The following is a 5534-nucleotide window of genomic DNA, read 5'->3' as shown; positions in this document are numbered from 1 at the left end:
TAGGACAAGCAGTTAAGAGGAATGGCTGCCTGGCTTTTATCGTACAAATCAAAAGGTATACAAATATATAGTACAGATAGGAACTATTTTGTTTTAAATTATAAAATAAATGAAATAATTAAATATTATTTTTTTTGGTAAACTAATGTTTAAGACAAGATTTTTTATGCATAGCACAAAGGGTAAAAATTATTTTATAAGCAATAATTATTAGCCTGAAACACTCATCAAAAATGTAACAAGCAGTAATTGTTGAATGAAACACTAGTATATATTGAATTATTTCGCGGATAAGAGATAAGCCGCCATAGCTCAGTGGTCAGAGCTGTCGACCGAAAATCGAAAGGACACGGGTTCAAGTCCCGTTGGCGTCATGTATCTTTTATCAGGAGATTTTTCAATGTGGATGAGTGTTTCAGGCTAATAATTATTGCTTATGAAATTTTTCATGATGGCAGAGGACACCTTGGCAATTATTTGTGATTTAATGGTAATTTTATAAAAAAACCGCTTTATTTACTATGCAAATAGATTGATAATATAGAATCTTTTTTTTATAAAAAGCATTTATATCGGCGTAAATTTAAATTAGAAACACTAATTTGACGTAAATAAATTAAAATTACAACGTTTTATCATTTTTATTATTTAGGTTATTTTTATGATTACAATTAACTGACAAATAAATGCTAAAATTGAATCTAAAATAAAACAATTTTCTTAAAAGCCTTGCATCATAATTTAAAATGAAAAATAAATAAAATATCACAATCCGTAACATATTTAATTGCTGTATAGTTTGTTTGAGTATTTTGATCTCGGATCCAAATTGAAGATTTTATGAAACAGCTGTTCCTCTTAAGACAGTAAATAGACGTATAAAGTTTAAGGTAGTAGCCGGTATAAAGCTTATCCAAATGAAATCTTGTCTTTAGGCAAACTAAGACAATGCTTCATGAACAACTTTCTGGGATATCTGAAGAAGCGGGTAGACATAGATATCTGGGAATGAGGGAAAATAGAATCCTGAAGTGGAATGACATGATTAATAAGGATAATCTCGAAGACTTGCTTGACCACCGGAAGAAATAATATTTGCTATGTTTGTTTTATCAAAAAACACTAAAAAAAAAATCCAGATTTTACTCAAGATTGAACTCGTTATTCTACTGTCAGGGATGGAATATACTCAAAAATACGTTAATGTAAACAAACGAAATCATTTTACAAAGTCTAATTAATAACTATGTAACAAATGGACAAAAAAAACTGTCATAGCAACTACTGAAATTAACCACATGTTTCTGCAGGTGACCGGATAAATCATCAAAATGATAATTCATCACATATTTAAAAAGTTATGTAAAGTCATGGAAAGTGAAGAAACAAAAAAATTATTTACTGGGTTCAGTAGGTTAGGTTAGGTTTAAAAAAAATCATCGTTTTTAATGACTTTATATCATTTTTTAAAAGTGTGTTGAATAGTCACCGTGTTGAGTTAGCATGGAACCGTTTCTGCATAGTCCATTACGGTGACCGGATAAGTCATCAAAATGACAATTCAACACACCTATAAAAAGTGTTATAACGTTATGAAAAGTGATTAAAAAAAACTAGGTTAGATAGGTTACATATGTAACTATTTAACCTTGTTTTTGTTTTACCACTTTTCATAACTTTATAACACTTTTTATAGGTGTATTGAATTGTCATTTTGAGGAGTTATCATGGAATCGTCCATTAAATATACTGTTTATATCCATATTTTATTATTTTTTAAAATATTAAACCGCACAAGAGTCATTCCAACAGTCTGGAGCCTGTGAGATAATGGCATCCCCGATTGGGGTATGTTGTGTGGCTGAAGGTACTGGAGAGGGAAAGGAGGTGGGGATGATAATGGTGCGGAAGTGCCCAGGCTAAGATATCAAAAATTTTCATGGTAACATTAGTAATAAATCATGTTGGTTTCTTTTTTCTTTTAGTTAGATCTCTTCTCCTAGTGACCGCTTTTGTATTCGGTTTCCCAACAAATGATTGTATCGCTTATAGGTAGTTAAACATTCTAACGCATTGAATTTTTTCAGGTGATGCGAACAGTCTTTATACAAACATAAAACAAACAAACAAAAATGTGAAAAATCGAACTAATCACATAATATTAATTATCTTAAAATTTAAAAGCATTTTAAACCCTATTAAATCTGAATAAGTACTCTGCAGTCCTAACGGTCTGGAATTATGGAGGTGGATGGCATCATCAATAAGCGTATGTTGGGAAGTTGGTACCTGGCTATTAAGATCGTTCATTAACCCCTTCGACTAGACAATATACTAGACAGCCAAAGCCATTTTAAGCAACCTTTTAATTTTGAATGGTGGCCCTACACCAGGACGATACTGAGAGTATCTTCCATATAGATACTGAGAGTATCGCAAATATACAATGTATTAATTTAAATTAGTAAATTGTAAAATAAAAAAAATTACTCAATAAAATTTACTAGCGATGTGAACCCGTGACCTCCAGCTTGCTAGTCGAGAGCCTTACCCCTCAACCACGAAGGCCGTATATACGCAGAGACAAGTTTTAAACTTCGGATAAAAGGACAATCTTTAATATTGTTAATGGTTCCATAATACAATCCTCTGGATTTGTTATTTGACTTAAAACCTCAAAAGAGAAACACACCCTTGAGATGAAAATTGTAATTAAAGAATGATTTACGACATTTACGAATTTATGGCAACCTAATTTAGTATCCATGTTTTCGGTAGCTTTTTACATATTTACTCGTACGATCAATGTAGCGCATTATTAAAACTGCTGACGTTTTAATGTATTTTTTTAAACTGTGTTAAAAAAATAAAATTTGTTTACGACATAATTATGTTAGTATCTATACTAAGTCATCATATTTATTTTACCCAACAGAAGACGGAATATATTTTGCGGAATATAGGATAGTAATCTGATTTGAGCTACGTACATTTTATAACTGGAAAATTATAAAAGTGTTTTCGAAGGAAGTGATGACCTTACGAACCGTCCTACTCTCGAAGTCGATTTAATTTATTTTTGAATTTTAATAAAATTTAATTTTTAAATATTTTTTTTCCTGAAATGCTTTCTTAGGATAGATTGTTTTACAGAATTTGAATAATTCTCCAAATTTAAGCGTTCATTTTTGGGTTCTGTGAAAGTCCTATTCTAGTTCTGTTATTAAACATTTTGTCCAACACATCCTTTGGACAAAAACACTACAGGTTCCAGGCCTTGAAAACTATACAATTCACTTCCAACACAATATAAAATATCTAATCTTACAGAATACAAAAAACTCATATGGAACTGGCAACAATCTTTTTAATATTTATTTTTGTTATATTTCACATTTGTTTTTGTTAAAACTATGTTAAAATCGATATTATGTTTTATTTTTTCTCTGTCTAACTAATCTCCACTTGTTTACTGTTATATAACTTTACAATTAAAAAAGACCTCCACAACACAGGTGAACTCCTAGCGTGGAGGACATTATACTATACCTTTGTAATACTAATATATTTGAGAATAAATAAAAAATAAAAATAAAACCATTAAAGGTAAGTTGCTTGACAGAACTGAAATAAAAACAGAACTTGAAAAAATATTTCACAGAACTTTAAAATTTATTTTGAAATTTGAAGAATTGTTCAAATTCTCTGAAACAACCCGCCCTTGGTATTTTATACCATGGGAAAAGATTGAACTTTACAGTGATATATTTTAGAACAATTTAATTCTTCACGAAGTTTCAATTGACGATATTCGATTACCTACTTGTAATGTCTTCATATATTTTTTTACTCTTGTAATCGTTACTTTCGTAAATCGATTTAATTTCAAGTGCGCTATAAATAAAGTTACGCGATCTTTCCGAGCTTTACGTGTTACTTTCTCTTTAAAATTTAGAAGAAAATATGATGTTTTTAAAAACTTCCATCTAACATATTATTTATTAGACTCAGTTTGTGTTGTATTCTAAGCCCTCGAATAAGGTTATCGTTACTTAAAAAGTAGATTATTCAAATGATTAAGTATTGAATCAATTACTCAAAAATTTAAATATTAATCGCATTTTAAATTAAAATCTTACGTCATCTTTTCTTTCAACAAGAAGTTTGAGACGCGTACCAAAAATCAGAATTTTATTATGCAAATCAATTTTTTAGTCGAATTGATATATGCAACGTATATCTCAAACAAACAATCAAACTAATCTTGTTAGCTTTCCATCGATACCCTAAAATATTGTACACGATATTTTTAACGTGCAGCGAATAAAAAAAACATTGCTGTACGAAGCGACGACAAGATGACATTAACAAAGTTTTCTCATAAAACTAAAATGTCTTAAAAACTTTCCGAGACTTTGCGTTTCTTCTAACTTGACATCAAAATCTTTAGAGGTTTTATTCAAAATGTTATTCGTGCTTTTTGAAGCAAAATAACAAGATTATATATTTAAATAATCATTATTACCGAAAACGCAAGGAGTACAATAAAAAAACCCTGTAAAATTTAATATATCTAGTTATTCAACATTGAAAATGTTTTCCATTAATGCAACTCAATTATTTTGCGATGAAAGAACTTTATTGAAAATTCATTAACTTTATCCAGGGATCACTTTTTAAAAGTTATTGAGCTTTTAAGCACATAAAGTTATCATGTACTAATATTGACAGTGTTATTTTACAAAAATCCTAAATTAAATAGAAACAACACAGCACTTCGAGCTATCCCTACTAAAGGTAACGCTTGCTTAGCCACATAAAGTTCAACTTCATTCACAGAGTAAAATACAAATGATTTAATGTTTTTTTAAAGTCTTTTTTTGTTATAATGTTTACAAAGAAAAATATAAAATAATTCTTTTGATAAAATTACTCCTATCCGAAGTTGACTAATAATGAGAGAGAAAAACCCTGAGAACGTACTCGTGTTAGATACGCAGCGGCAGATCTAAGACAAAACGCCTCCTAGAAACAATATAGAAAATGATGGGAAAAAACAGTGCTGCAACGGTCTGTTAAAATTTTTCACCGGACTATTTAGTAGTTATCTATCTTGAATTTTTTTAATGTGGTACGACTATCAAACAGAATTCTCTTTACAATTTCAGCAGTCTGTGAATTATATAGAAGTCTATATAATTCACAGCTTCTCTACTGCTGGAGAAAACAGATGGAGAGTCTGTAAGTGAAAATACTTGGCCTGTAATGGACCGGGTCCCCTCAGTAAGATGAAATAGGTACGCCTGGAGGAACCTTGTAATAAGTGTCCTACCCGATTCGGGTAAATGAATGAAATTGACGTTCATAACGGAGAGAAATTTTGAATAAAACTGTGTAACGGTAAATTGCGAAAATAGAACGAATGATTTATAGTATCATTATAATGTGAAACTCTGGTGATTTGCGTTAGATTATTGCATCATTAATTTAAAAGAAAGCCCAGTTTTCTCTCTCTATTTATAAGCGTACTGGAA

General features: G+C 30.1%; 1 non-coding gene across 1 annotated transcript; it reads left to right on the top strand.

Moving 5' to 3' along the window:
• The first annotated feature begins 301 nt into the window (after window positions 1-301).
• Window positions 302-374, top strand: TRNAF-GAA (transfer RNA phenylalanine (anticodon GAA)). Its single transcript has one exon. It is a non-coding gene; the product is annotated as a tRNA-Phe (tRNA).
• The last annotated feature ends 5160 nt before the right edge of the window (window positions 375-5534 follow it).

This window comes from Hesperophylax consimilis, chromosome 6 (genome assembly GCF_061612785.1).
Source record: "Hesperophylax consimilis isolate HC1 chromosome 6, BYU_Hcon_1.0, whole genome shotgun sequence".
Taxonomy (NCBI): domain Eukaryota; kingdom Metazoa; phylum Arthropoda; class Insecta; order Trichoptera; family Limnephilidae; genus Hesperophylax; species Hesperophylax consimilis.
This window is presented reverse-complemented; position numbering and strand designations above follow the sequence as displayed.